This window comes from Furipterus horrens, unplaced genomic scaffold (assembly GCF_987537825.1).
Source record: "Furipterus horrens unplaced genomic scaffold, mFurHor1.1.pri manual_scaffold_10, whole genome shotgun sequence".
Classification (NCBI taxonomy): domain Eukaryota; kingdom Metazoa; phylum Chordata; class Mammalia; order Chiroptera; family Furipteridae; genus Furipterus; species Furipterus horrens.
The window spans coordinates 55233486-55243600 of NW_028327180.1; the positions used below are offsets into that span (position 1 = coordinate 55233486).

A 10115-nucleotide genomic window follows, 5' to 3' on the forward strand; every position below is an offset into this window, starting at 1 on the left:
GTCCTGTTTTGCTTTTTGCCTTTTATCAACCTTGAGTAGCCATAATATGGAAGTACATGAATATATAAATAAAATAAACCTTAGCCAGTTTTATACCTAAAAAACAATCTCATAAAATTTTTATTCTTTAATTTTGAATGTATTCTCATACATTTATTTGACATTTTCATTTGTCCTTTTGGGATATGCCTGTCAATGTTTCTATCAGTCAGGATTTATCCAGAAACTGCTGAAGGTATTTCAAGCAGGAAGCAATTTCATACATGGAATTAGAGGCTTATAAAACAGTTGAGAAAGATAGGGACACAGGTCAGGGAAAGATACCACTTGCTTTCAGGAAATCTGGCAGTACGGGAGTTATCAGGAAAGCACAAATACCCCGGGCCAGGTAGCTCAGTTGGTTGGAGTGTTAACCCATACACCAAAAGACTGTTGGTTCCATTCCTGGTCAGGGCACATACCAATATTGCAAATGATCAATGTTTCTTTATTTCTTTTCTTTTCTTTTCTTTCTTTCTTTCCTTTTTATTTTATTTTCATTATATATGTTCATTTAATATTATATTTCCTGAACTATTTTAAGTATATTTTATTGATTATGCTGTTATAGTTATCCCCATTTTTTTCCTTTTGCTCCCCTCTGCCCAGTATCCCCCTTCCCTCCAGCAGTCGCACCCCCCTTAGTTCATGTCCATGGGTTGTGCCTGTATGTTCTTTGACTTCCCCATTTCCTATACTATTCTTATCATCTCCCTGTCTATTTTTTACCTACCAATTATGCTTCTTAATCTCTGCACCATTTCTCCATTCCTCCCTCTTCCCCTCCCAGCTGATAACTCTCCAAATGATCCCCATACCTATGATTTTGTTTCTGTTCTGGTTGTTTGCTTAGTATGTTTTTTGTTTTTATTTTTTAGGTTCAGTTGTTGATAGTTGTGAGTTTGTTGTCATTTTAATGTTCATAGTTTTGATCTTCTTTTTCTTAAGTCCCTTTGACATTACATATAATAATGGCTTGGTGACAATGAACTCTTTTAGCTTTACCTTTAGCTTTACCGTGTCTGGGAAGCACTTTATCTGCCTGTCTATTCTAAATGATAGCTTTGCTGGATAGAGTAATCTTGGTTGTAGGTCCTTGCTTTTCATCACTTTGAATACTTCTTGCCCATCTCTTCTTGCCTGCAAAGTTTCTTTTGAGAAATCAGCTGACAGTCTTATAGGAACCCCTTTGTAAGTAACTCTCTCCTTTTCTCTTGCTGCCTTTAAAATTCTCTCTTTAACTTTAATTTATGGCGTTTTAATTTTTGATGTGTCTTGGTGTGGTTCTCTTTGGGTCTAGCTTGTTTGGGACTCTCTATGCTTCCTGGACTTGCATGTCTATTTCCTTCGCCAAATTAGTGAAGTTTTCCCTCATTATTTTTTCATATAAGTTTTCAATTTCTTGCTCTTCCTTTTCTCCTTCTGGCACCCCTGTGATTCAGAAGCTGGCCTGTTTAAAGTTGTCCCAGAGGTTCCTAAGTCTCTCCTCATTTTTTTCAATTATTATGTCTTCATTCTGTACTCATTGACTGTTTGTTTCTTCCTTATGTTCCAAATTGTTGATTTGAACCCTGGCTTCCTTTTCTTCACCATTGGTTCTCTGTGTATTTTCCTTCATCTCACTTCTCCTAGCCTTCATTTCCTCCCTTATGGTTTGTCATAGTTAATATTTGTCTGTCAAGTATTTGAGCATTGTTATCACCAATGTTTTGAACTCTGCATCTGTTAGGTTGGCTATCTCCTCATCACTTAGTTCTCCCACTGAAACCTTGATCTGCTCCTTCTTTTGGGCTATAGTTCTCTGTCTTCTCAACTTGACCACCTCCTGTGTTTGCCTGTGCCCTAGGTAGAGCTGTTCCGCCTATTACATTGTAAGTGGCAGAGCCTTTAGGTATTCATCAGTGCAGGGCAACCTGTTTTACCATGTTGTGGCACTGTATGTGGGGGAGGGATCTGAGAGGAAACAATGCCACTTGCTCAGCACTTGCCCCTTTTCCAGGCACTTCTCCTGCTTCCCATGCGGAACTAGCGCTCCTCTAGCTGTTGCCCTGGTTGTGGTTCCCAGAGTGGGTGGGTTTGTAGATGTTCTAGGACGATGGGGGCCCTTTAAACAAGCGGACACTGCTGAGAGACTGGCAGCTTCTTCCACTGCCCCAACCCCTACCTGGTTTTCAGTCAGAAGCAATGAAGCTTTATTTTCCCTGGTGCTGGAAATGTGAGCTGCACAGTCTAGTCTGAGGCTGGGATCTCTCCCCAGGTGTCCCTCACAACTTTTATTATGTGTGACTGTAGGGGCACCAAATATTCCCTGTAAAAAGTTTCAATATGTAAGTATGTAAGGGCTTTAAATGTTCTTTGTAAGAAGTAGCAAGGACTTGCTAAAAGGCCTTGGAAAAAGGAATGTAAGAAGGAGTGTTATAGCAATTAGTGATTTACAAGCTAAAAGGACTTCAGCCTCTATCACCTCCCATTTGCTTGCTTGTGTCTGGTTTATAACATTTGTGAAGGTTGTGCTTTGCAGAATGTCTAGCCCTTTGAAAATAAATTGCTTCACAGGGAGTTCGTCCCTGGCTGAAGAGCTATGCTGCCGTCGAAGATAACCTTTAGCCTTGCGAATTTCTGTTCCTGTTACTGCCAAGACATTCCTGCAGTCCTGCGCAGCCCCCTCTTCCTAAAGCTGTTTCCCGCCAAAGAAGAAACAAAGAGACTGCACCAGTATAAAAGCCCAGCGTTTAGACTCCATTGTAGGTTGGAGCATGTTAGAGACCTGCTCAGGGTCTGCCCAACTCCTGGCCAATATTAAAAATCCTTTGCTTAACTTTATACACCGCTTGAGAGTGTTCAATCTCGCCTATGTAGCCGTAACATTTTGGAGGCCCCAGCGAGATGCCTCTGTAAAGCGGTGCCGCCTTCGGTGAGCCCCCGGGGCTTCGTGCGGTCCCGTGTGTCTAGCTGACGTGTGGCAGGACAGCGGCCACAAGCTCTGATTGGGAGCAATTCCCTGCACCTTCAGGAGACACTCGGGAGCTGCTAGAAGCCCTGACGGCCCAGTCTAGAGTAAGCAAAGGACAGAGGACAGCCTCGGCGACAGGTGAGTGGCAACCCATTTGGGCAGCGGACTTGGGCCACTGCCACTGAGACTTGGTCTCTTTTGTCCTCTGGACGCAGAGGTACATATTCCCGAACAGGGAATTTGTTGAAGCCGGCTTGGCTAGCTTCATTTGGATTGTATAGAGCTCTTTTGGTTTTGGGGTTCTGCTGCCTGTAGCCGATGCTGTTCATCTAATCTCAGAAGCCTAGGCGGGGTTTGGGTGGGATTGTTTAACCTCTGAGTGAATGTATGAGTGAATGTTAAGGTTTAAGTAAAAAAAAAGTTATTTCCTCCTTTTTGTGTGCCTCCACAAACTTCGGTCTATGGAGTCTGAGTGGGCTCTAGCCTCGCAGGAGGAGAGGCCAAGCGGGCATTTGTTTGGCTTCCTTTGGGAGCTCCCAGCCCGTGTTTGTCTGCGCCGTGAGGGGGGAATTGCTCCTGTGCCTTGTGTTCCAGCTCCTAATTGTAATCCAAATTAAGTGCATGTTTGTAGCAGTCACCTTAGCCAACATAAGGGGACGCCAGTCTAAACCTGCACCCACAGTTCTTGACTGTGTGCTCCAGAATTTCCCCAAGTTCCGGGGACAAAAATCCCTTCATAAACTCTGGCACTCTGGAAACATTCTGTAGGTCAGAGTGGCCTGCTTTTGGGGTCGGATAGCACCCCCCCCCCTTGGGAGTACTTTAAATCTAAATATTATAAGTGTAAAACGGTGTCTCTCGGGAAGCAAAAATGCAACAAGCAGAAAGGAGAGGGTTATTGGGGGAAGTAGCAAGGCAGGAGGGAGCTGTGCCTTGAAAGAGTGGCTCCTGCTCTGCACTTCTAAGGGAAAAGTGTTTTTTTTAAGAAGAAGGAAAAAAAAAAAGGTATTATCTTGCAGATGGCTAGTGAAGGCCAAACAAACGTGGGTTAGTTTCACATATTCTGTAATCTGGGAAGGCCCCTGGTTCCCAGATCAAATTGCTATCTCTCAAACAGCTGCAGGCGCAGGAGAAGGGGGTGGGGAACATGAAAACCAAGGCTATCAATATGGGCAGTGTCCCAAAAAAAAAAAAAAAAAAAAAAAATAAGCCTAGGACCCTCTGTGCTGTCTCCCGCTGCCTTGTAGCCCTGGCCAGAGGGATGAGGCTCCTTAAAAATTTCCCCAGAGAACTTGCTTGCAGCATTTCTTTCCACCCCAGGTAACTTCTAGCAATTCAGTTTGCATCTGAATACTCCCTGCTGGAGCTGCAAGGAGGGACAATGTTAAATTTGCTAGCGAAGCAGCCGTCTAATCCCCTTGCTACAGGTTACAGAAACAGCAGAATGTCTGTCTCTCCAACATGGAGGAAAAAAAAAAGTGACACTTTTAAAACTCAGGCCGCTCTTCAAACTGGTGCAAGCTGCTTGGGTGCCAATCAGCAACACCTCTAAAGCTGTAACTAAAGAGCCTTCAATCTCCTCACTGCTTCAGCAGGGGGAATGTGCCTGTATCTTAAGGAAAAGTGTTGTTACACATGAATAAAACTAATGTCCATTCTAGACATCCTCTTCAATAGGAAAGAAAGAGGAATAATCAGGTGGGCTGCTATAAGAATATAAAAAAATGCAAGCATCCTCCTGGTCAGGGAATTGTCCTGGCCAAACAAAAGGTTCCCAATAAAATCCTAAATAGAATAGTAATAGGCCAAATAAAACAATTGAAAAACTTCTCAGGAAAGCTCAAAAGTGTATGTTAGAAAAGAAGAAGAAGAAGAAGCAGGAAGCTTCAGAAAACTGCAGAATATCTACAAATCTAGGGAAATTTTAGCTGCTAAATACTGAGTTTGAGTAGAGTCCTTTACAGTGTGGAAAAGAACAAGAATTGGAAATGGATTATGGTTAAATCTGAATGGGTAAATATATGGAAAGTTTGTGAATGTTGCAGAAGGTCTGTGGAAAGTCATAAAAATGTATAAAAAGGTTGTGAAAGTTTTTAAACCTGGGGAAAGGAAACCTCAACTACTTGTGGTCTAATTGTATGGTTACTGTACCTCTGTATTGGCATTTAGCCTTGGGACCTATGAAAGGTCATTTGGAATTCCCAGTGTTGGAATTGACATTAGCCATTGGGGACGTAGAAAAGGTCTAGAATTCTCTGTATTAGTATTAGCCATATAATCTGAAAGGAAAATTGAGGTTTCCCAGAGAGAGTTAAAAAGAAAAAAAAAAAAGAAAACTTCACATGTAGGAAAGTGAACAAAAGAAAGTATAAGGCATGGAAATGCAGTTTTAGTAAATATTAGAAGGACAAGGATTTTCCTTCACACTGTATATTTTTCTCCCTACCTGATCCCTCCAGAATTTGGCAATTTAAAGAAGTAAGTAATGACATTAGGTTTCTTTGCATAAAACTAAAAAGACCAGTTGTTAATAAAGGTATTGTTAACCAAGACTTTGACTGGAATAATATGCCTGAAAGAGGCATGCTTAGGCTCTGGTTGTTACCAGGAAGCCCTAAGGAACTGGATTTAACTTTTGAAGCTAAGAAAAGCCCATGAGAAAAAAGGCCTGACACCTTGGTTGGTTGTGCGGTTCATGGCAGTCTTTCCAGGGAAGGAACGAAGGTTGCTTTCCTGAAAAATGGCTAGAAGGAACCTCAAGGCACAATGAAAAATCCAAAGGACTTGGGAAAAGCAGGTGTTTACAGGCAAGGCTGAATGGCAGGTGTGTGGCTCAGCTTCTGTGCCCTAGTGGGCAGACTAATAGTCAGCATGAAGGTTCCTTGTATAAGTTCCAGCAAAGTAGACTTAAAAATCATATGTGGTCAATCACTGCTCTTGTTGTGTTTATGCAAATGAACAGGCTAAATTAAAACTGTATTTAATGCAGTTCCTTTAATAACAAGGAGGGTAATCTTAAGGAGAAAAATCGTGACTCAAGGAAAATCGCAATGCTCAGTGCAGCTAACTGTCTATAAAGTTTGTCTTCACTTAAAAGTTAAACCAGGTCAGTGACATTATCAAGGATGCTTAATTTACAGGCAAGAAGAATGTCAAGTGCCTTGCAACTGGATGTCTTCCCAATAAGACAGTCTCTCCGATTTGGAGACTGGTTTGTGAATTGTGTTGTGTGAATTAACATGTGTGTTCTTTCTGTTTTCATAGGGCATAAGCTTATGGTCTCATTACCTGAGTAATTGTATTTATAGGCCTCACTTAAGAAGCCCATCTGCAGTGCCTCCTCCTAAGACTCGACGGTTTGGCTGAACTAAGTGGTTGGGTTGGTAAAGTATGGGGTAGTCTGTGAGCTTCACTTTAAAAACTTATTTCTCTTTTCTATCCTAATGACTTGGACAAAAAGGGCCTAAAGGTCTGAGAGGGGGGAAAAACCTAAAATATTTCCCTCAGCCCTAGATAAGTATAGTGAGAAAAGGAATTTTGGACAGGTGTGACATGCCCTGCACACCTTCCTCCAAAGAAGCCATTTCTTTTCCTAATGTGGGACATTGAAAAATTAATCTCTGTCTTTTGTCATCTAGTGGTTGTGGGTTAAATTATGCCTTTTAACCCTGTTGCCAAATCTGTTGCCTCCAGAATATGACAAGGATGTCAATTTGTCCAACAGTGCCAGCCCTTGGAAACCAAGAATGCCGCTGCCCGGGGACAGCCAACTGACCTGGACTCTGCAAAATCCTTCCCCATAAGGGAGGGCCGCACTCCCCTCCACCCCCACTCTTATTAGAAATTCCTAGACCCAAGGGTAGGTAGGACGACGACCATGTTCAGCTTGAAGCAGCTAGAAGAGCACGAGACCTTCGCCCATTGTCCTTTATAAGATTATAAAGGGTCTTAAGTCTAAGGAGGGGAATTATACAGGGGCTTCAGACATTCCTTATAAGAAAAGAAAAAAAACTGGGAATTAGGCTAATTCCTCCCAAGTATACTGCACTACATTGAAAAAAAAGGGTAAGGCAAAAATAAGTACAGTGCCATAAAATTTTCTATCATTTTGAATGTAGTGCTTTCTTTGTTGGTCATTTCCTTAATTGCTATTAATCTTTGACTAGTTTTCAAAGCTGTAAAAACTTATTTTAGTCAGTTCCTAGTTGTTAATTTAATGTTTCCATAAGGGTCTGGAAATTTGTTTTCCATCATCTTGCTAACATTCCATTTGCTCTTCTTATTAATCATTGAATCTACAATGCGTGGCACATAGCAAGTGCTTAACAAATGTCTGCTAAATTAAATTGTGTTTGCTTTAGGTTTGTGAGATATGTTGCTGGTATTTTAATAGAAATTGCATTGAATCTATGAATTGCTTTAAATAATGTGGACATTTTGGAAATGTTAATTCTTCCCATCCGTGGATGTGGCGTATGCTTCCATTTATTTGTGTCTTTCTTAATTTCTTTCTTCAGGGTTGTGTAGCTTTCCGAGTGCAGGTCTTTTGCCTCTGGTTAAGTTTATCCCTGAATACTGTTGTTTTTCTTGTTGCTATAGTAAATGGAATTTTTTTCTGGTTTCTATCTCTAATGTTTTGTTGGTATATAGAAACGCTTTTAATTTCTGAATATTAACTTTGTGCCCTGCTGTTTTGTCAAATTCATTTATTAGGTCAAGTAGTTTTTTCGTAAAGTCTGTAAGGTTTTCTATGTATACTATCGTGTCTTCTGCAAGTGGTAACAGTTTTGTCTTCCTTACCAATTTGAATGTCTTTAATTTCTTCCTGTCTAATTGCTGTAGTTAGAACTTCCAACACTGTTTTAAAAAAAAAAGGAAAAAAAGTAGACATCCTTATCTTGTTCCTAATCTCAGAAGGAATGTTTTCAGTTTTTGTCCATTGAGTAGAATGTTGGCTTCAGGTTTCTCATATATAGCCTTAATTATGTTAGGTATGCTCCCTCTATTCCCATTTTGCTAAGGGTTTTCATCATAAATGGGTGTTGTACTTTATCAAATGCTTTTTCTGCATCTATTAATATGATCATGTAATTTTCGTCATTCATTTTGTTTAGGTGATGTATTATATTTATTGATTTGCGAATATTAAACCATCCTTGTGTCCCTGGGATGAATCCCACTTGATCGTAGTGTATAATCTTTTTGATGTATTGCTGGATCCTGTTTGCCAATATTTTGTTCAGAATTTTAGCATCTATGTTCATTAGCGATATTGGCCTGTAGTTTTCTTTCTTTGTTATGTCTTGACCTGGTTTTGAAATTAAGGTAATACTGGCTTCATAGAAAAAGTTTGGAATTTTTCCCTTTTCTTGAATTTTTGGAATAGTTTGAGAAGGGTAGAAGTTAGTTCTTCCCTAGATATTTTGTAAAATTTGCCTGTAAAGCCATCCAGGGCTTTTGTGTGCCGGGAAATTTTTGATTACTGTTTCAATTTCCTTCTTTGTTATTGGTCTGTTAAGACTTTCTACTTCTTAATTCTGTTTTGGAAAATTATATGTTTCTAGAAATTTGTCCATTTCATCTAGGTTGTCAAGTTTCTTGCCATATAGTTGTTCATAGTAATTTCTTACAATTTTTTGTATTTCTGTGTTATCGGTCATAATATCTCCTCTTTTGTTTCTAATTTTGTTTATTTGGATTCTTTTTTTCTTTATAAGCCTAGAACCAGCCCCTGCTTTTGTTAATCTTTTAAGTTGTTTGTTTAGTCTCAGTGTCATTTAATTCTGCTCTAACCTTAATAATTTCCTTCCTTCTGCTTGCTCTGGGCTTTGTTTATTATTGTTTTTCTAGTTTTTGTAGCTGTGGGGTTAAATTTTTGTGTGGAGTTCTTCTATCCTCTTTGGGTAGGCCTGTATTGCTATGGACTTTCCTCTCAAAACTGCTTTTGCTGTGTCCCTTTTAGTTTTGGGATGTTGTATACTCATTATCATTTGTTTCTGAAAACTTAATTTCTTCCTTGCAGCTCCTGAAAGCTAGCATTATAAATACCCAACTCCTTATCCTTGCTACTAAGCCCCTCCTGAAAACCAGGGTTTAAAAACCCTACTTATAGTCCCTAGACGTCCCTAATAGGTTTAGTCCAGGGACTAGAGGGGGGATTATGTAGGGGCACCAAATATTCCCTGTAAAAAGTTTCAATATGTAAGTATGTAAGGGCTTTAAATGTTCTTTGTAAGAAGTAGCAAGGACTTGCTAAAAGGCCTTGGAAAAAGGAATGTAAGAAGGAGTGTTATAGCAATTAGTGATTTACAAGCTAAAAGGACTTCAGCCTCTATCACCTCCCATTTGCTTGCTTGTGTCTGGTTTATAACATTTGTGAAGGTTGTGCTTTGCAGAATGTCTAGCCCTTTGAAAATAAATTGCTTCACAGGGAGTTCGTCCCTGGCTGAAGAGCTATGCTGCCGTCGAAGATAACCTTTAGCCTTGCGAATTTCTGTTCCTGTTACTGCCAAGACATTCCTGCAGTCCTGCGCAGCCCCCTCTTCCTAAAGCTGTTTCCCGCCAAAGAAGAAACAAAGAGACTGCACCAGTATAAAAGCCCAGCGTTTAGACTCCATTGTAGGTTGGAGCATGTTAGAGACCTGCTCAGGGTCTGCCCAACTCCTGGCCAATATTAAAAATCCTTTGCTTAACTTTATACACCGCTTGAGAGTGTTCAATCTCGCCTATGTAGCCGTAACATGACTGCACTTTCCACCAGCTGTCACAGCCACTGCCTTGCTGCTGCTGCCCCTGCCACCTCCACACCGCGACCTCTCGACCCTTTCTCCACCCCTCCTACCTGTCTGGATGAGTATTGCTTCTTTATAGCTTTGTTTGTTGGACTTCCATGCACTTCAATTTTCTAGTAGTTCTGACTGTTTTTAGGGTTTTTTTTTTTATATTTTGTTATTGTTTTTCTATTACAATTGTCCCACTTTTTCTTTCATTGCTACTCTCCACCAAGCCCACCCCTTCTCCCACAGTCGATCCCGACCCCGTTGTCAATGTTCATGGGTTATTTATATTAGTTCATTTACTAAACCCTTCCCTACTTACCTCCTTCCTGCCCTCTCCCCTCCCC

At 40.6% G+C, this 10115-nt stretch overlaps 2 long non-coding RNA genes across 2 annotated transcripts; both read left to right on the forward strand.

Annotated features, from left to right (window-relative positions):
• Positions 1–2324: 2324 nt before the first annotated feature.
• LOC150000263 (uncharacterized) lies at positions 2325–2862 on the forward strand. The gene is made up of 2 exons (XR_016513494.1): positions 2325–2366; positions 2596–2862. It is a non-coding gene; the product is annotated as an uncharacterized LOC150000263 (long non-coding RNA).
• A 5772-nt stretch (positions 2863–8634) lies between these two features.
• Positions 8635–9689, forward strand: LOC150000264 (uncharacterized). The gene is made up of 2 exons (XR_016513436.1): positions 8635–9193; positions 9423–9689. It is a non-coding gene; the product is annotated as an uncharacterized LOC150000264 (long non-coding RNA).
• Positions 9690–10115: the final 426 nt, after the last annotated feature.